This window comes from Meles meles, chromosome 10 (assembly GCF_922984935.1).
Source record: "Meles meles chromosome 10, mMelMel3.1 paternal haplotype, whole genome shotgun sequence".
NCBI lineage: Eukaryota > Metazoa > Chordata > Mammalia > Carnivora > Mustelidae > Meles > Meles meles.
This window is the reverse complement of record NC_060075.1, coordinates 67,656,435-67,678,704: the sequence shown is the minus strand read 5'-3', so window position 1 is coordinate 67,678,704 and position 22,270 is coordinate 67,656,435. Positions and strand designations below refer to the sequence as shown.

At 39.1% G+C, this 22,270-nt stretch overlaps 1 protein-coding gene across 1 annotated transcript in view; it reads left to right on the top strand.

The window, feature by feature from the left end:
• C1GALT1 (core 1 synthase, glycoprotein-N-acetylgalactosamine 3-beta-galactosyltransferase 1) overlaps positions 1-22,270 on the top strand; it is an 80,404-nt gene that overhangs the window by 39,090 nt on the left and 19,044 nt on the right. The window lies entirely within an intron of this gene.

Sequence of the window (22,270 nt, the reverse complement as noted above, 5' to 3'; positions counted from 1 at the left end):
GTGTCAAGGAAGACCCCTGAGGAGGTAGTATTTGAACTGAGACCTGATGGCAGACATTTTGTGTACTTCAGAAGTTATTTATGAGATTCTTTGCCCCTATTATGTAAAAAATAATAATAATAATTTTCCACCTTTGCTTAATTATGCTCTGGCATATGTACAGACTCAGTGAAATGCAATTTATAGGCCATAAACTTTGTGGTTTTAGGTATATTTCATCGAGAGCTCAGGTCTACCTATTGATAATAGATTGGTCTGGTGCTTTTAAGATATGAATAAAAATTGACCTTCCTCTTCCTTAAGCAGATGATTCCAGATGTTCATAAGTTGTTTGAGTCTAACCTGTCTACCTCAATTTTCATTTCACCAATTTTACATGTCACCCAGTATGTTCCTTATTAGTTCATATGTACATGTATGCATGTATATGTATATATACACACATATATACACACTGTCGTTTGGATTCACCAGTTTTAGAAGCGTTGAGGAAATGAATGCCACTTCATATTGTTTTAGTAGTAGAGTTGTACAATTTAATATATTCAGATAGCCCCATGTTTTCCAATGAATTGTATTTAGTTGCACTGCGAATTGATAAATCATTTGAGAAGAGACTGATTTACCTAAATACATATAGATATACTAGTACTTATGTTAAGTTTTCCAAAAGTGTAATCCTGGAAAGAATACAGAATTATTGCTTAATTTATTTTCTTACTAAAGGGCTCTACCTCAAACATATTTTACTTCAGCTCTAATAATACTGACGATATAGATTATCCAAATAGAAATTCCTATAGTGTTTAAGACAGAACATTTAAGAACTAAAGTTTAGCAACATCGACATTCTCCAGATAAATCTATCAGTATTAGTAAAATATGGAAGTAAACAGTTTTGTCATGAGTTTGTTACTCATTATTGAATTTATTGCTATCTAGAACTTTAAATGTGTTAGTTCTTAAAGCCATATTTGTGTTGCATCATTTTTTCTGCCTAAAGAACTACCAGGTGGGGGGTGCCTGGGTGGCTCAGTCATTAAGCGTCTGCATTCGGCTCGGGTCATGATCCCAGGGTCCTGAGATCTAGCCCCACATCAGGCTCCCTGCTCAGCAGGAAGCCTGCTTCTCCCTCTCCCACTCTCTCTTTTTGTGTTCCCTCTCCCGCTGTGTCTCTGTCAAATAAATAAAATCTTAAAAAAAGAGAAAGAGAGAGAACCACCAGGTGTTTGTACTAGTGCTTCTCATTCTGTTATTGATAGCTTTTTTGTCAAAAGGACTGAAAATTTGTGCGGGGCATTTCTACTCTTTCTGTCTTACTATATTGCCCCTGTATCGTGCAGTTGAGTATAGTCACTTTTCTCCCAATAATGAAATACTCATTGTCTTTTTTATGAAATTCAGCCCTAGAACTTAAGCTATTTGGGTTTTCTAATGAATGTCTAATGACAGGTTAACAGTACTTGGTCATTTGTAGAATTGCTAGATGTGATGTGCCATTATAAAACTAATTTGAGTGGCAATGTCTTAGTCTTAACAAGTCATAGGTTTTGACTTTTGTCAGCTTCAAATCTTTTTTCATAGAACTCACTCTAAACCACATTGTCTTTCCTCTTTCTGTTTCTAGAATACCAGAATTATACTCTTGGTAGCATTTAGGTTGAATTTCCCTTTCTTTTCAGTTTGTTGTTAGACTGTCGAGAGTTGGTGATAAAATCCAGAAAGTGTTTGAAAGAGAATAATGATTCAGTCCTTCCTTTAGTTCTATACAAGATTGTCTTCCATGTATTTGTACTGTTCAGTGCTGTGTGTTTCAGAGATACAGGAATAGGAATAGGAATAATAGTTGGATTTTTCTTTAATCAAAATACTAAACCTTAATTTTTCATGCTATTTAGGTATATAAAAAGTAATTTTATTCAACAAAGTCATTTTATTCTCCGAGGTGAAGGTAGCTATGTGCTTAGAATAATAAGACATAAAAATGATTTATTATTTTTAAAAAGTAATTTTTACAGGGATGGCTGGGTGGCTCAATCAGTTATGCCTCTGACTCTTGGTTTGGGCTTAGGTTATGATCTCAGGGTTGTGGGATCGAGTGTCGCCTTGACTCCCTGCTCAGCTGGGATTCTGCTTGAGATTCTCACCCTCTCCCTCTGCTCCTCCCCTCACTCATGCACCTCTCTCTCAAATAAATAAATCTTTTTAAAAAAAGTTTTAAAAATAATTTTTTACTGACCTAGTTGCCTGGTTACAGAAGCAGAAAAGAAAAGGGAAATAATTGAATCACCTGTATTTTCTTAATGATCCTAAATTAGACATGTAGCTAGCTATCTGAAATCCTAAAGTAATCATGCTCTTTGGTGTTTTTTCTCATCTGAAAGTTTCAATATTTACCAGGTTAGACCTTCATTTTATGTTTTATTGTCTTTAGACCCTCTCAGACTACTAAATCTTCAGATTTACCAAATGGAAAACTGGTGTTCAGAAGTCAAATGACTCAAACAAATGAAGCAGAACTGAGTGGTGAGGTTGAACTTGAATCTGAAGTTTGAAAACATGTCAAGATCCAGTCTTCTTTATAATATACTGACTTAGAAGGCAGAAAGACAAAAAACTGCTGGGTGCACATAGTTTTAATTAAGATCACCAATGACTTCATTTAGGGCTAATCCGTTACCTCATAATGTAAAATAGTGCTTATTAAAGAAGATTAATAGAATTTTTGCTGTATATTAAATAGCAGAAATTTGTCTTACTAATTCAGTAATCATTTCAAATCCTAAACTTACAGTGTATTTTCTAAATTTACTCTTTGGTAACTCTAGATAACTACATAGAATTACTTAAAACTCACTTGTCAGGGTACCTTTAAAAGGGTTTTCTTTTTTCCCGTTTACATCTAAAACTTTTTATGTAAAATTACCCAAACTTCCTGTTACTACTAAAACTGAAATAAATGAAGCAAGAGAAATAGAAGCTGTGAAAATGTGAAGCAGGCACTTTACCCAAAAGCACAGTTATTTACATCAGTGAGATTATTTTTTTAAAGAAGTTAGAGTAGGTTTGTTTCCTTTGACACCTGTTTTCTCCAGACACCACCTTATATGACAGGATGGTAGTGGTTTCCTCCCTAAGTTATTGTTCTTCTTAAACTTAAGAATTTAACATGACATATGTTAAAATTAGAAGTTGTCTTGTTTACTACTACTTTCACCTCTCCCACAGGTAATTTTTCCTAAGATTCAACCATGCTCTGTACACAAAAGGTCAGCAAATAGTTGATTTATTTCATTGACTTAAATATATCAGAATCCCACCCAGAATCCCAGGGTGTGGTAATACAGACATCAAATCTCTTATTACCCTAATTTTAAACCAGTTGGTATACACCCTTTTTCATATGAGAAATAATGACAGAAACAATCTGACAAGTAATAATGAAACTTCTAGAGCTAAGGGTGATTGCAGTTAAATCTTCGCTGTTCCTGACACTTTAGAGCTATCTTCTAGGAATGCTCACCCTCCCCTGTTAACAAAACAGGGAACAAAACTCCTTCTTCAGGGACCTCACTCTTCATTTAGTTCAACAGTTTGGATAGAAAAGGGAGCTGTACCTTGAGGCAACACGAGTATTTGAATGACGCTGTTTCCTACCACAGGAAAAGGTTAGTAATTTTGATTCACAGCTCTTTTCTGCTTCAGTATTTTAGCCTTGAGTACAGGTAATTAAAGAGTAATTTTATTTTACTTATGTATTGTGATCCCAGAACTTCCTTCCCACTGAATAAAATTTAGCTCTCTGCTAAACATGTAAGATGGGTGAAGGTTACCATTAGACAAGTGGGAACAGATCAGCCCTCTGCTCTGTACCACCAGTGAGGATTTTGGCACACTTCCCACTTTTGACTCTCAACAGAAGAAACAAAGCCTTCAGTAATGAGAGGAGGATTGTGCTATCAATCACTGTCAAGGGAGGACTGGCCTGGTACAGGGAAGCTTGAGCCAGGCTTCTGTCTTGAGAGAAGCAGTGGTGTGTAGTTAAGCCCTTTACCTAGCCCTTTTCCAAGTCTCTCAGTAGCCCTTCCTTCATTTTCTTTCTCTTCAAGTCCAATTCTTGGATTCCTAGGAATGACTATTTTTACCCCCAGGTACTGTGCTGGCCCTAGGGTTGCAGAGAGGAAAAGATACAGTCTTGCCATGGGGAAATTCAGTGTTTAGGGAACACTCCTCTAACTTAACTGTAACAGAACTGATGACAGTCTTCAAATATATCAAACCAAAATCGACAGTGAAGGCTAAGGGCTTAAGGAGCAAAACTCAGACAACAGATGCCCGTTTACTGAGATAAAGCCCTGCCAGGGGCACTATCCAGGGCAAAGAAAGTTGCCTTTTGGAGGCTTTTTATGAGATTAGAATATGAGAAAGGTCTCCCAGTAACTTCTGTAGTGAAAGGTTTTGTTGGTAGTACTTGCTCACTATTAAGCCCATCTACTGAGTTTTTGGTTTCATTTATCAAATATTTCAGTTCTAGAATTTCCATTTGGTTATACTGTATAATTTCAAGGTCTCTGCAAATGTTCCCAGTCTTATTTCTTTATGTCTTAAATATAGTAAGCATAGATGTTATAGAATCTGTCTTCTACCCCCATTATCTGGACTACCACCACCACCACTGTGGCTCTATTTCTGTCAGTCACTTCTTTTGGAATTCAGTTATATTTTCTTCTTATTTTTTTAGTGCCATCTTTGGCAGAAACATCACACTTCTTTGTAGTCTTTGGAATAGGACAGATGAATCTGTGTCTCACTTTGCAGAAACCATAAAAATCTATGCTATCCCGAAGTCTTCCAGTGGCAATAGAGTTTGTGTAACTGTCAACCCAAGAACCCCACTCACCTGCTGACTGGCCTCCTACTGAAGTGAAGAAGTTACACGGAGAGGTCAGCCAATGATTGCCCTCAGAGAACAAAACGAGAGAGGAGCCCACTCTGATTCCTGTGATGTATAATATCCACCTTGTACTGATTAGGATTCAACCTAATCAAATCTCTTCATTTTAGACAATCAAGGATGAGCAAAACCCGCATGGTCTTAAAAGGATAAACTTGTGTTTAATTCCGTAATGGTCATACTTCAGTGAGGGCTCCATGAACTTATTGTAGAGAACAAGCACTAAGGCAGTAGCTTGCATTTTTTTGAGGATTTTTGAGTCTTAGAAGCAAGCCAGGCACTGTATGCTTAGCTGACCTAAATTCATGAAAAGCCAGATTTGGAGAAACTTCCAAGTTTTCATCTAGATAGTAAAAGCTAAGGGTTGGGCCCTGTGCACTTCTGAACAGATACTATCTCAGCTCTAAAGGATTTTCTAAAGTTAAGTAGAAGTCTGCAAGTTCTCAAATTTTAAAGTCAAGTCTTAAAACACAGAATAAGCTCCAGGTCTGGGCTTTTCTTGCTGGAGTTAGAACCTTGATGTTGTATCTCTAAGAACACCCTCAAACAGTTAATGGGCTGAGACACCCTCACACCAACAAATTAATAGTAGTGTAACATATTGCACTTGGGGAATAAGCGCAGACACTTTGACTATACTAACTTTGATTTTGTATGTTAAAGCCACATGCCTAATAGCATTTCTGTCTGATAGCAGAGTAGGTTGGAATTAACTGCTATTCTCCAACTCATCTGTTCACCATCCTGGTCTTGATCTTAGAGTAGGGAGATAAATTGAGAGCAAAAAGTGAAGTTACTAGTTCAATTTTATGAGCATTATATTAAGTAACATCCAAGAGACAATCTTACATGAAGAGATGTTAAGAATAAAAACAGATTTGGGGAAAGGTTGAATTGCATATTTAGTTGAAAATTAAATGAAATTTTAGATTCACAGAGAGCAAGAATTATGTCTCATTTATCCTTGTATCTTCCACAGAGATTTGCAGAGAGTAGGTCATTCATAAATATTTGTTCAACTGAGAGGATCTCAGACTTTCATTACTTAAGCCTTATATCGTAGCATGTCGGTTTGCCTTGGTCACAATCCAAGGGCTTTGGGCTAGATTTATCTTTGAAGACTTCTCTAGCCCTAAAGCTAATCATTCTATTATGCCAGTTTTTCTTGCATTTCAGTGTGCTCAGGAATCACCTAGTGTGCTAGTTCTAGCACAGAATCCTAGACCAAGTAGGTCAGGAGTTGGGCCCGGGAATCTGAATTTTCAAAATCATTCTGGATAATTCTAATGCAAGCAATGTAACGCCTCACTTTAGAAGCTTTGAATTATGCTGTATACTCTCTTGTTCCCAGTGTTTGCTTAAAATGTAGCAATTTATTGTTATCACTCTAAAGAATGTAATATTTTAACCTAGGGTGATTCCCTCTAAAAATGTACGTTTTCTATTTTTAAATATCTTTGAAGCCGAATTTTTAACCCAGGATGAATAGTGCAGGAAACTAGAATCTTTCCCACACCTTTTATCCAGAGATAGCCACCTCGATTTCCCACCACACTTAACACTTTGTGCCCTCACTCTTTAAGGTTGGGTTAAGAAGTGCTCTTTTCAAATCCCCCCAATTTCCACAAAAACCAAAGACATCAGAAGACCTAGAAAATGCTTATAGAAGTGTCTACTTTGGGGCATGAAATAGACATTTATATACATGAATCTGACCTATGTCTTAACATCCAGACTGATTCTACCTTATGCTATTCTTAGGCAACTATCTACTCTCTCTAGGGACGTTTTCAAATACTAGCTCAGCATCAGTGTCAGTTCCAGCCAAATTAACTCTTTAAAAGATGTGACTCAAAGTCAGTGGGTCAGGGCTCTTGCTGCTCTCCAGAAGAGCCCATCCTTCTCCTAAGGAGTAGCAGCCCTTCCAGCAAGGCTGCCTCTCAAGGCCATGTTCCCACCTCTCATTGCAGACCACTCTGCAGAACAATTAAGAGATGAATTTTGGGAGAATAATTTCCTTGAGTCATTTTTCAAAAGATGATGGAACGTTCTTAAATGTTGTTAATTTGGACTTTGAAATGACTCCGTTATTTTGTAAGTACCATATCCTGGTTAGCTAACTATGGCTGACAGTCCACCCTTTGTCTTGACTGCACCCAAATCGTGTCTAGTGCATCAGAGAAGGAAATAAATTTGATGCACTTATTGCCTCTGAATTTTTTTACTTTTTTGCCATTAGCTTTTATAACTCTTTTCAGCAGATGAAATTGAGACTTGAAAAGAGGAAAATTAAAGCCCTTGATGAAATTTAAAAATCCAGTAAATTTCTTTTCTGGTCATATTTTAAACTGCTAGATCTTTGCTCATTCATTCTTTCTCAAGCTAAACACCAGAACACATGCATACACCCTACACAGGCATAAAGACAGACACATCCTCAAGGTTGATGGGACTTGTGAGATTCTTCTGGTGGCTTGAAATGAACATGCAGGAAAGTGGTTGGGAAGTGACTGTGGAATTCATGCCTCTGGGGAGATAGAGGGAACAGCTTTGTGCTGAGGCAGGCGTTGAACTGTAAGGCGGCCCTAACAGAGGCCTATGTCAGTATCAGGGAAACTCTGGAACAGGGATTGCGCTTCTTTCTTGTTCTACTTGGGGCAAGGCTGCCTGGCCTTCGTATACCAATATCTAGCTGTCACTGGATGAGAACTGCCCAGGGAGGAGGCATGACCTTGCACAAGGTAGCTCTCAAGCCAAGGGTGATTCCCTAAAAGAAACTTGGCTGAGAGCCATCAGTTGCCAGCCCTCCCAGCAGCTGGGGAATGGGTGCCTCAGACTTGAAGGACTGGATCACACCCCACAGTGTCCACTCTGGAACTCCAGTAAAAATGTGGACATGAGAGCTCCCCAATGGCTTCTGCTTCAGGCCTTTATTTTTTGTTCTGTTTTGGCTTTTTAAGATCATCCAGACTTTTCCTCCTCTTTCCACTCTTTACACTTTAATTTTGAGTATTTTTAAGCTTTCCCAAGCTGAAGATTAAAAACCAAGCTAAAACAGTACTTGGCCTAAGACTCCTAAAAAATACTCTGGGTAAGTAGCAGGTGGTAGGCTTTGCTCCAAAGGAGTCATTTTCTGAATCAATTTGGGCTTCTGAAAAAAGACAATTGAGTTTAGGAGGCAGGGAAGTTGGGGGCTGCCTGTGCTGTGTGATTGGAATGGTCATGGAAAGATTGCCCAGGCCCTGCAGCTCTGAAATAGTCTCCATTTATAACTAGCTCTGAACCCTCATGGTGCTTATGATCAGCATCACTGATCTGGCATGAACTGTCTCCTCTTGTCTATCACTATGTGTCTAATTGGAATTCTCAGGCTTGACTGCCTGGAGCCTCCAACCCCTCGAGGTCAGGCCAGACTCCTGATTCTCCATGTCCATGACCAGGGCATACATGACATGTGAAGCTGACATCACTCCTGTCCCGGTTTTTGCCTAATATGGGAAATAAGTTATATCTAATCGAGCTTCAGTAAAAGACATAACAGATACACTTCGCCTGGATATTACTAATTATGGGCTGATAACAAGATTGAAAGATGGGTGAGAGCCATTGGGATGCAGGGGTGCTTGAAACAGGGAAGTAGATTGGCAGCTGTGGTAGGTAGAATTGCTAAAGTTGTTCCCCGTCCCCATTCTAAAGGCATCCCATCCTAATCCCAGAACCTGTGAGGATGATGAAGTATCACTTCCATGATTCCGTGGTCATAAACACAGTTTACATTGCAATAAAGGGATCATCCTACATTATCCAGATGTGCCCAGTGAGATCACAGAAGCCTTGACAAATGGAGAACTTTCTTCAACTGGAGCAGAAAAGGAGGGCAGAGCATGGAAGAATGTGACACGCTGTCGTTGCTCTGAAGATGGAGGGACCATGTGAGAAAAAATGGAATGGCTTCTAAAAGCAGAGAGAGAACCTCAACTGACATCCACCAAGAAAACTGGGCCTCAGTCCTACAGCTGCAAGGGACTGAATTTTGCCAACCCCCTCAATGAACTTGGAAGTGTGTTCTTTACCCAAGCCTCCAGACAGGAGCCCAGCCCAGGCAGCTCCCTAATTTTGGCCTGAGCCGCTGACCATGGGATGCAGCCTAGCCTACCAGGACTTCTAAACCACAGAACTGTGAAATAATACATTGGTGTTCTAAGCTACTAAATTTGTGGTAATTGGTTACTACAGCAGTAGAGAACTATTACAGTATCCAAGATAACAAGTCTACTCAGTATTTTGAAAAGTGCTGTTTCTCTGGGGGAAACGAGAATTTTTTTTTCCTTTTTTTTAAGATTCCACGTATAAGTGATACCATTGAACATGTTTCCTTGGCTTATTTCACTTAGCATAATGCCCTCCAGATTTATTCAGGTTGTTGCAAGTGGCAAGACATTCTTTTTTTTTAATGGAGGAATAATGTTCTTATATATATTCTCTCTCTGTGTATATTCCTATATAGAGACATTTATATATATGTGTGTGTATATATATATTCCTATATATATAATAGTTACACATACTCATACACACACACACACGCACACACACTCCACATTTTCTTTATCCATTCATCTGGTTTTGGGTTTTTTTTTGTTTTTGTTTTTTTTTTAAAGATTTATTTTTTTGACAGATAGAGATTACAAGTAGGCAGAGAGGCAGGCAGAGAGAGAGAGAGGAGGAAGCAGGCTCCCAGCCAAGCAGAGAGCCCGATGTGGGGCTTGATCCCAGGACCCTGGGATCATGACCTGAGCCGAATGTAGAGGCTTTAACCCGCTGAGCCACCCAGGTGCCCCTATCCATTCATCTGTTGACGGATGCTTCCGGTTGTTTCTATGTCTTGGCTGAGGTAAATAATGCTTCTGTGAACAGGGTGTGCAGATATCTCTTCAAAATAGTGATTTCAGTTACTTTGCATATATACCCAGAAGTGGGAATACTAGATCATATGGCAGTTTAATTTTTAACTTTCTGAAGAACTGCCATATTATTTTCCATAATAGCTGTACTATCTTACATTCTTCCTGGAAAAAAAGAGAGAGAAAAAAACCAACTATGTTAATTCCGATGATGGTGAGGTGAAGTGAGGGGATGGATGCGTTCATTATCTCACCTTCGGTAATCATTCTACAATGTATATGTATACCAAATCAGCACATTGTACACTTCAAATATATATTAGTCAATTATTCCTCGGTAAAGTTATAAATAAGTAAATATTTTAGAAAACGAAAAGAAAAAGGAAACTAGAATCTGCCTCTGAAACCAGTCTGGTGGAAGAGGGGGAGGGGTAGACTAAGATCCAAAGTTTACGTATGTGCACATATTATGTGCTGGCTTGAACTTCGACTTTATAGATGCCACCTGTTTATTTCTAATACTTATCCTATGTGGCAAATACTATTATCCTGATATTATCTCCGTGGGCTGCTCATTGGTGTTCAGAGGAATTAACTGATTTGTCCAATGAGTTCTTAGTCCAGGCTGTACCCCAGAATCACTTAATGAGCTTTAAAAAAAATCCAGATGTTCAAGGCTTACTGCTGACCCACTCAGTCAGTGCAGTCCAGGCCTCTGGCCCTTTTTAAAGTTCTTTGGATGCTTCTGATGTAACCCAGATGATGTTCGGCAACCATCCATTTAAAGTGTGGTCCATGGAATCCCTTCAGGGCAAGGGAACACACCAGCGGTGGGCTCCCGACAGCCATCCCCTTCTTCCTTTACAACAGAACCCCAGTTGTGTTCAGGTGGCAAAGTGCCTAGCCTTAAGGGATACACCACAGTCGTCTGAATTTTACCCACATTTGTTTAAATTTTACACTTTAGTCAATTTTCTCACATTTCACTTTCCCAAATACCTTCCCATCTCTTGTAGCTAGAAGCAGCCAGTAACTGTCTGACCAAAAACATCTAAGGAGACCCTGCCAGGAATGAGGAATTTCTGGGAAAGATTTTACTTCTGAAAAAAGATAAAAGTACTCACAGAGAGCTGTCTGGTACCATTCCTTGGGCATGGTAGTGAGATGATCTGCTACTGGGAGCAGCAGTCCTCTGTGGCCATGAGGTGAAAGGTCTGAGATGAAAAGCTAACATGCTGAGAAGTTAAAACAGAAAGAAAGCCCGGGACTCTCAGGATACCATTGAGTCACACCAACTCTGAAACAACTATTAGGAGACTTTTTACTATGTGAGATAGTTAGATTATGGAGTATTTTGCTATATACACTGAAAAGTATTTCTAACTACACACAGGACTAATTTAGAATACAAATCAATTTCTGGTAATGGGGCCTAGATTACTTACATTCTGCACAACCACCAATACACTGCACTGAAGTAAACACACTGATTCAGGATCACCTATCCAGAAAATGAAGCTTCTTCGAACTGGCCTGTTTTCCACTTTATTGTGCTGCAAATGGATGGAAAGAAGTCTGTATCCTTTTCTTGTTACTAAAGTCCCCACGGGAATGTTGGTATTAGTTATATCAAAAAATAAAAGTAAGGAAATAGCCTGAAGAAAACACATCTACAAGTTTTTTGTTAAAGAAGAAGTCTATAAAACCCATAGTTGCATATGAACTGGAAAGTAATGGGTGTGTGGGGAGGAGTGGTAGAAGTTGGGGGGAGGCGAGCCAGGACAGAGCTCACTTTTCACATTAATTACAAAGGACTGCTGAAGGATCATAGCTCCCAGGATCTCTGAAAATGCTCACCACAACCAGTTTATACATTTTTTTTTTAAAGAGTTTTATTTGTTTGAGAGAGAGAGCAAGAAAGAACATGAGTAAGGGGTAGGGGCAGAGGCAGAGGGAGAAGCAGATTCCCTGCTGAGTGCAGAGCCTAAAGTAAGGCTCTATCCCAGGACCCTGGGATCATGACCCAAGCTGAAGGCAGATGCTTAATTGACTGAGCCATCCAGACGCCCCTATACAACTTTTCATAAATATGTTAAGTCTGCATATTAAAGTGCCCCCCTAATAACCTAGATATATAGAAAGGCACAATCTCCTTCTCTAAAAAATCTCCCACACTTCTTTTTTTTCTTTTTAAGATTTTATTTATTTATTTGACAGAGATCACAAGTAGGCAGAGAGAGGGGGAAGCAGGCTCTCCACTGAGCAGAGGGCCCGATGTAGGGCTCTATCCCAGGACCCTGAGATCATGACCTGAGCTGAAAGCAGAGGCTTAACCCACTGAGCCATCCAGGTGCCCCAAAGCTCCCACACTTCTTATTTAGAGTGTCTTTGTATCTTCATCATGACCCCTAGAGTTGTCTCTGATATTTCAATTTGGAAATGATTTCCTGCGTAGTAAGTTGTATGTGTGCTCCTGGAGTGAGTAGCCATCTCCCTTTTGTTCCTTGTCCTATCCATAGTCTAAACATAGTAGGAGGTATTCAGCCAGTGTCAACAGCAAGATCCCAAAAGACCCAGCTGGTGACATCTTCTTAAGAACTGCTATTAAGAACTTCTTAAGAACGGCTAATCTTAAGAACTGCTATTTTGTGAGGCACCTGAACATATCATTAGATCATTCTCTCGGATGGGGCCCCAAACACAGAAAAGCAAAGCATTCTCCTAAACGTCACAGAGCTAAGAAGCTGCAGAGCCAACTATCTGAATTCATTTCTGCACCCTTTCTCCAGGTTCATTCCTCACAATGTCCAAGTCACTCTTCTTTAAAATCAATCTCAAATATATGTCCCCTGTGGAGATTACATAGAATAGCAAGGTAACTATTTACCCTCAACAAATAACATTCTGCCATTTAACAGAAAAAAACTCAATTGTGGGGTTCTCATAAAATTACAATTTAATGTCCTTGATGTAGAGGTACATAACTCTTATACATTAGATAAAGCATGATGACTAGTACATGGAAATTTAATATCCACTCACCATGGTAATACATCAAAGCACAAGCTTTTAGACCCTTTTTCTTTCATTTCACAGTCTTCCTATCCCAGTTCAGTGTTTGCAGCAAGAATCAGGATCTCATTAAATGTACAAAGTAAGTCTGGCCACTTCCTGTCTCACACTAGGCGCATCAAGGATTTTAGTCCATAGTGGCTAACAGTCAATAAAAAGACTTGCAGAAATGTCCTTAAAATGTGGATAAAATCAAGCCTGGTCAAAAGGAGCTACCACTTCTCCATCACCAGTGAGCCTAGATTTTCCTTTGAGGACATCGCTCAAAAGTCCCACTGATCAATCTGGGATCCCTTTGTTCTAGAACAAGAAGACCCCCTTCCCCAACACGTCCTTGGACCTAAGATGTAGTGAATAAATATTTGTGTGAATGCTTGTGGCTTGAATTTGTCAGAATGGCTTTCTCCCTATAGGAAGGGGCTCCTGCCCACATGGCCCCAGGAGAAACAAAGTGAACCGGGCTTGCAATAGGTTTGGCAAAACTGTCTTCAGGCACCTGCCTTGCCTAGACTAGTCCTGAGCAACTTTCTGACACTCCAACTGCCTCCTGCCACCCAGGACTTTATTACTTACTAGTTTCCTTTTCTGAAAGGTCAGTACAATGAGAAATGGCTGAAGTTGGGTTTCATCCATTATTTGAACTTCAAATTTTATTTGCAATGAGCAAGACTCTAGCTACCTGAAATCAGGAGATTAAATTATTTGTTGAATGAATAACCTTACGAAGTACTGATCATAGGCCAACAAGGCATGGAGATTGAGCCATCAGGAAGTTTACAGAGAATTAAGGGCATATAAACAGAAGAGTGACATGAGATCTGATTCTATATCAGATCAAAAGTATCCTTTTGTGTCGGGGGGCGGGGGGGGGGGGGAGAAGGATGGCTCTTTAAATCCTAACTCTCAACAAGCCTGGATCTACACTGTTGACTTAGCCAGGAAGAACACTTTGAGGCACACACAGAATAGGCTTATTCAGATGGCAGGAGACCTTACCAGCCAAAGCCCAAGAAATGCCAAGAATCTAGAAAGAGACACTGAACGTATTTCAAATAAGAGTTCCTAAGATGATGGTGTTAGTTTTTTGTTTTGTTTTTTTTATGGTGTTAGCTTTTGTTGGACAAGTATGAAAGTTTTGTTTAAATAGAAGTCAACTACATCTTGATACAGGAAAGAAGTTTAGAAGTTTACCTTGATGCCTACAAGTCTTTTCAGGTCTGCATGTCTACTCTGGGCTTTTTGGGGTGCCTGTCAGTGTTTCCAGAGATATTTATGTGTTGGTGATACTCTATTTCATAAATACTTTCTGGATAAAAATATAACTCCTTAAGTACTAGGTATGTTAAAACATAAGCCTAACTGCAAAGGAACTTACCAACCCTACACTTAAATTCCAGGATAGCATTTTGGTTAGAAGTGTGACATGAAAATCACTTAATTGATGAGGTATGATAGTTGTGTATGTTCCAACATGGCTTTCTTATGTAATTTTTTAAGTGTTTTTACCTTTTGAAGAGTTAATACATATGCATGGTGCAAAATTCTAGAGGAAAAGAAAATGCAGGAAAAATACACATCTCCCTTAACTTGCTTTGATTTTAAAAATTATGTGATGGGAAGAGGTACAGGACAGTGGAGAAAACACTCTCTTAAAAGGAGAATAAAAACAAATGGAGAGAGAATATTAAATGAGTTTTAATCCATAGTTTGGAAAAGAAATGGAAAGAAGCCATAACTCAGTCTACAGAGAAGACATTGTAGGAAAAAGTAAATAATAGATTCTATATGTTTCTTTATGTGGTTCAGTACCTAGTACTAGATGTCAGTTGCCTGCCATGTATTTGTTTACCTATGGTACAATCACTCTGCAAGTTAGGTTTAATTGTCCCAATTTACTAATGAGGTCAAGAGTAAGTCATTCTCTTGGATATGAATCCCAGCTCTGCCTCTTTCCAGCAGGGTAAGTTTAAGCTTAAGTTTATGGGAAGTTTTGAACCTCACTTTCCTCATCTATAAAATAGGAATAAGTAATATCATGAGCATGTGTGTAAGTTGCTTAGCACAGTGTCTTGGACATATGAAAACTTAATTCTTTTATCACTAAGTTGTATACTTGAACCAATCAGATCTATGCTGGAACACAGCAAATTAGAATGAACCCCACTCTAGTTTCTAGTTTCTTTTATTTTCATTCTCAAGATCTAACCCTAAGCTAAGTCATCTCAGCCCTCATCCATGTGACTGGAGTTTTATTTCTTCAGAAAATGGGGCCCAAGGATCTTACTTGCCATTGTAAGTGATTATATTATAACATTTTGCTCAGTCTCTGTGAATCATCAAATTGCAAAGACATCTACTTATATAAGAAGGAAGGAAGGAAAGAAAAAAGAGAAAGAGGGAAGGAGAGATGAAGGAAGGGAGGGAGGGAGGGAAGAAGGAAGGAAGAGAAAGAAATGAAGAAAAAGGAAAGGAATGGAATGAAATGGAGGGAGATAGAGGAAGGAAGAAGAAAAGGAAAAGAAGGAAAGGGAAGGGAAGGAAAGGAAAGGAAAGGAAAGGAAAGGAAAGGAAAGGGAGAGAGGGTGGGAGGGAGGGAACAGGAGAGGAGAAGAGAGGAGAAAGAAGGAAAGATATAGGCCCTCTATCTCCATTTCTTATCTATAAGTCCCTGATTCTATGGTGGTATGAGCCTCACATCTCCTTTATGCTCTCCATAGTCCCATGGACTATCCATTATAAGGGATTCTAGCCTTTTGTAGGGTGATGAACAACATTTTTTTTTTTCTCAATGAACTCCACTAACACATAGCCACCCAGAGAGAGGAGAAAACTTTTCTAGGATCTGTCTTCAGAGCCAGATTAAGAAGGCCAAATGGGCATCTGGCAGGGACACCAATCTGAAGGGCCACCAAAACATTTCTGGACATAATAAGATTTATAAAACCATGTTAGCCAAAACTCATCTCAGGGAGAGTATGTATATGTGTGGAATACTTTGTTAGACTGTTGAACATAAGAGCCAAGGCCTCCAGGACCATTCTGGAGTAACACTAGATGTTCATCGAGATACCAAGTATTGGTTCAGTTAACTGAATGCTTGCTGTTTTGCTCTTGGGGTGTAAAGGATTGAGACTTGAGCTGGGTACTGCTCACCAGCCTCCCACCTCCTCCACCCTTTCTCCATGCAAAACTCATCTTCACCAAAAACCACTGTTGAAAAGTAGCTGGAGATAAAATTTAAGAGGATAACCACATACTCATAGATCTTGATTTATATTTCCAATTATTACCTGGGATGTCACATATAGAACCTAAACCATGTCTTGATGTTAGGTGTTACATTTCAATCCTCTACGCTAGAGGCTATTTGTTGGAGCTCTTCCCATCCTGAAAGAGGGAGACATGCCTGATTTCACCAAGAATACAGATTGAGCCATCGCAGTAGAATTTGTTGGCCCTACATTTTGTTAATGGCCAATTCACCACTACACATAACTAAGTCAAGCACTACTCCCTGCTATTATTTAGAATATAAAAAAGCAATTGTCAGTAATAATGTGTGTGTCACATTATGATCAGTAATCAACGTGAGTTGATCCTATTATATAGAGCTGTTGGGTTGTGGCTCCATCTGTCTTGCAACATTTTGGGGTCTTTCTTGATGCATGTGTAGATAATGACATGACAGCAGCATAGATTAGTTTGCCTGAGTAGTTGGCCATTAACTGTTAATATGTTGATGGTGATTTATTCCATAGTCAAATTCCATTATCTTTGTCGGGTTTTTGTGCTATGTTATATAGACACACACACACAAAAAACAAAACCAGAAATCTCATTCATCTTTACTTGTAGACTAAAGAGGAATGGATCTGAATAACCACCATGTTACTGTGTACCTACTTCAAACATTGAAATTGAAGATTTTTTTTTTTAATGTGAGAAGATACACTTTGTTATCATGCATATACAAGGGAATGATTTGATCATAGCACAACCTTGAGGACATGTGAGTCTGTGTGACTTGAGGAGTTCTGGACACAGACAAACATCCTAATAAGTATCAAATTCATATGCCAAGGAAAAGAAGCTCTTGTAGTGGGTGAATTTCCGTGCATTAGAAATGTCGTTAAAAAGTGGTATTGAGAGGAGATGCACCAAAGAAGCTTCAGCATGTTCCATTGTCCAATGATAAGATTTGTTTTAAAATTTATGTGAATATCTGGAAGTAAGTTATAGAAAATGCAAAATCTATTCCTCCTGCTTAAAGCAGATATTAGTTGACAAGCCATGTGATAATAATGGTTGTAGTCAGCTGTTGGTATCTTTGTAGTATTTAAGGGAGAGAGTATAAATGAAATCTTCTTTTGTGTCCTGCTTCAGTTAAGCATGAAAGGAATCAATATGTTCAATCTCATCCAAGATTTCTTTTTGAACTATAAGCTAATCCTTCATGTGTGTGGATCAATCTGTACTGATAGTTCCCCTTCCTAGGCTTGGTAAACTGTCAAGCTTTTCTGCCTAGTCACAGAAAGGAGTAGCTATTTGTATAATACACTATCATGCAGTTGCTGCAAGAAATTTGTTTACCAAAACAAAAAATGCTCAGTCTTTATATAGTAACAAAATCTCCACCAGGAGATAAAAACCAAATCTTTGCATCTTCCATGATTTTTGTTAAGGAATTGGTAGCTGACACATCATCTCTTTCTGTGTAGGACGTGACTTCCAATGGTAGCATATTTATTTTGTAACACGGTAAAATTATGAAAATTAGTAATGTGTTTCTTTCTTTGTCTCTCTGAGAGGGTGGTCTTCATCCAACTGGCCTGAGTGTCCATCTAATTGAAGGAGGTGGGGAAGGGTAGGGTGCAGTGGGGTGGAGATTGGGATTTATAGTAAGAAAGAATGCAAAAAAAATTACATTATTCAGATTCTGGCATAAGAAATAAGGTTATGCAGAAAAAAATTAAAAAATTAAAAAATTAAAAATTAAAAATTAAAAAGGACTTCCAAGTCAGATTATTGCCTTGAGAGAGGATTTTCCAAATACTGTTATCTCTCCTCTTTAACATATCACCGTCTCAGCCTGTACGATCCAGTTCATAGAGTTCTGTAGGCTAGAGAAGAAACCTTTGCTAACTGACAGCAAAGCTGTCATGAAGTGGAAGGCAGCCCACCATCCCCCTTCCCAGGGGATAGTGGAAAGAGGGTAGTAGGATGGAGAAGGAAAACTAAGACAGCAAAGTACAGCTGATGTATGTCCCCCACCCCAGCTTGATGAGTGAGGAAAACTCAGAAGAGGGGGCGGGCTGAGGGATTCTTGCCCCAGCTCTTCACTTGAAACTCTGAGAGGGATTGCCTCACAGACTGCTCTGCACCAACCTGGAGAGAACCCACATCATTTAGCTGTGCAGAAGGTCAGGAGGATGTTGTGGTTTCCCCAAGAAGCCTTGATTCCCACGTGGTATATATATAATATCCTGCATTTGTGGAGACGGGGGTGGGGGGTGGGGGGGTGGAGAGAGTCTCAGTGGGGGTTGCTCTCATGGGGTTGGGTGTTCTGTAGAGAGGGTTACAGAGCAAGTCTCCAGGCCAGGAACTCAGAAGTGTTGGTAGGCCCTGAGAAACCCAAAGTGGGACTGAGTCAGTAAAAGGGAGACGAGATGAGAGAGTGGCCATGGATCCTTCAGATCAGCTCTAACCACATGAAGATCTTGGGGACTGCTCTAATCGTTCCCAACCGTCGGCATTGAAGAAGAGGCCCAGAAGAATATGAAAAAGTGAAAACTTGTGTGGGGAGCGGAGAGGAGCATGGAGATGATGCCAAATCGACTCCCATAAGAACTTTGGGGCACTCTGTGCTGTTCCATAGCCCCACAATTGAGCCACAAGTATCAACTGGGCAAAACCAACCGGGGGAATGGGTACATCACCCCAAAGACTACTGTCCCAGGATAATGAAAACCACATCCATATCCACAGAAGCCATTTTGGAGAGGATTTAGGGGGACATGCAAAGAGATCACATAGACTCTTTTTTTTTTTCTTTTTCCCCAAAGCTGAGCATTATTTAAAGGGATTGTTTCCTTTATTCATTTGAACTACGATTTCACAGAGATAAAGGCTAAAAGTTAATGATTTTCCCCTCCCAACAACCACCACCACTACTACTAGAAGTCAGGGGAAGCCCACAATATTTATGGATAAAAATAAAGGAATATGGGGTGCCTGGGTGGCTCAGTCAGTTAAGCTTCTGCCTTCAGCTCAGGTCATGATCCTGGGGTCCTGGGATGGAGCACCGCATCTGGCTCCCTGGTCAGTAGGGAGCCTGCTTCTCCCTCTGCTGCTCTCCTGCTTGTGCTTGCTCTCTCTCTCTCTGTGCCAAATAAATGATTTTTTTTTTTAAATAAAATTTAAAAAATAAATAAAAATAAAGGAACAAATCTCAGTTGTAGTAGATTTAACTTAAGTTAAATCTGCAACCCTGCTATATTTGCTTTTGAAAGCCATGAGAAATATGTGCTTATGTGCACCAAATAATACTTTAGTTGACAATTTAAAAAACAGAAGGTTTATCCTTCACCTATCATATATAGCAACAGTACTCAAACATGAAAATGAAAACAAATAATTCCTCTAAATAATGATCTAACAAGAAAATGGTGTAGCCAGAAATTATTTGCTTTCATAGGAGATTACTTGTTGGGATAAAGCATGTCAAAATGACTTTCTTTTTCTTGGACCATTTTAGAAAATGAAGAATTGACCATCACAACTAACGTGACAACATATTTGCAACAGGTGAATAACTTTTTCCATGGATATTTTTCCATTGGAGATTTTTGTAGAAAAAAGAAAAACAAGAAAAGAAGGATATCTGGGGCCATTTACGAAAAACAACCCTCAATTCCATCAATGATAATTGTCTATATAAACCATAATCTTATTGCAATATGACACAATGGATATGTTTTAGCCAAAAAAAGCTAATTTCTGGTGATATCCTACAAATGGCAAGAGCAGCAGTAGAGATTATGTGAGAGATTTTTCTACTTTTATACATCAAAAAAGGTCTTGTGTGAATCACACCATCTTAGACAAATCCATCATGATAATCACTCTGTGACCTGGAGCCTTTTTGAACACATTCTTTGTAAGTACATCCTCAGGGCATAACATCTTTGGTCTGCCCTGGAGATAGAACTATGACACACACCTGTTCTCAAACATTCCCTTCCTGGGTGGTTTCCTAGCATGTACTCTCCAGCCTATAGCGCTATAATAGCAGGTCTTACCAGAGGTGGGGTTGTGGAGATCCACTTGTTTTGTGGCATCCTAAGACATGCTTCTGTATATGTCACCTTAATAAACCATTTCTTGTCAAGCTGGACTTGACCTTTTTTTCCAACCTTACAATTCCTTCAGCCTTTGGAGGTCCTTTTGCATATACCTTCTGTTCACAGAAGTCTAGAAACTGATGATGACACCAATATAGTTATTTTTAAGTAAAAAGTCTTTATTAAAGCTATAGAAGAATATATTGTTTTTATAGGACCAAAATGTTAATGTTTTCTTATTAATTTAAGATTATAACACTAATTATATTTCATTTTATAGTTATAATTATCTAAAACGTATATCCTCTTTCAGAGGTTTGTAATACATGGTATAAGAACATAATCTGAGAGCAAAAGGGTGCCAGTCACCATCAAGTTAAAGACAGAGTTCAGTATAAAAGTACAAGTTTCCGAAGATCTGGAGCTTATGTTCCAATAGCAGCAAGTCATTGCAAAGCCCAATGCCCTGATCTAAATGTAACTGAAACTTAATGAAGACATCCACTTGCCTTTCATTTTAAACCATGTCTTATATGATTTGATACAATGTTATGTGTGTTAAGGAGCAACTTGAAAAGCTGGGCATTATGTAATTACTCTTACTGATATAAAACAAATGTAATGACAGTGTAAATAGTTAAGAGTACACCTTGAATGTAAAATCATTTCAAGTAGTCATTCTTATCACGAGCTATTAGATCTTGAAAGCTCAATGTGTCTGAGCTTTTACAGAGCTTTCCACATCTAATGTGTTAACTCAGTATTGTTTCCCCTTCCTGCCAGTGTATTTCCACTTGGCATTCCTTGTACATCCAACTGCCCAGGACAGCTCCTTTCCCTTCTTCAGTAGTAATGGGGCTCAAATGAAAATGGTGGAACCTACACCTGACACCGCAGCCTCTCTCTCTCCTTTTCTATCCCTCTTCTTCTCCAGTTATTGTAACTTCTCATGTGCCACTGGAGCAGCAGAGCCATTTTCAAGGTCTCTACCATGAGAAGATGCAGGGAGTGTGGAAAATACTCATATGTATAGTATGTTCCTAAAGCATACACTGGCTAGAGTTATGCAATTGGGAAGATTATCTGGATTCAAAGTTGGTTTTGCTGCCAAAATTTTGCATACAACCAGAGCCTGCCAGGGTTTCCTGCTTTTTCAGTACAAGGTTTTAAGTTCTTCCCCTTGAATAGTACTTTCTTGAGTGTTTTTGAGAAACCTAAGTCTGCATGGAGAAGATCTATTGCATGATAATCCTCTGGAACTTTTTTTATCCCCAGATTGATTGATTGATTGATTGATTGATTTTAGTGGTGGGGGGAGAGAGAGAGTCAGAATGGGAGGAGGGGCAGAGGGAGAGAGAGAGGGAGAGAATTCCAAGTGGACTCCCCGCTGAGAGCAGACCCTGACCTGGGGCTCTATCTCCAGACCCTGAGATCATGACCTGAGCCAAAATCAGAGTGTGATGCTTAACTGACTGGCCCAACCAGGCGTCCCCTCTAGGACTTGGAGCTCAGGGAATATACACATCCCAGCAATCACAGTCTCCAAAATTAGGTTCTCTTCTCATTGCAGCTTTTGGAGTTCGGGTGTGACCTTTCAGAAAGGAAGCTCTTAGCTGAATAAGAAACAAACATCTCCAAAAATGTGATTCACCCTGAGGGTTCCTTAAACTCTCTGTGATATATACCCAAGATGAGTTATAGAGAATTAATTACAGACTCCTGAGAATCTAAGAATGGGATGGCAGCCCATTTGGTCTGATTCCTGAATCATGCCATTGCATAGATTCATTCAACCTACCTTAGGTAAATTTGGTGTTTATTTTTTATAATGCAGCAAGTATGAACACAGGACACACTTCAAAGTGACTTTCTTTAGAAATTTGAGTATGTATGTGTTAACACTAATATGTAGTAAAAAGATTATGCCTTCTAAAATTTGGGCAACAAACTGAAAAAGTGGTATTTCTGTTCTTTGAATAAAAAGTAAATGCATTTAAAGT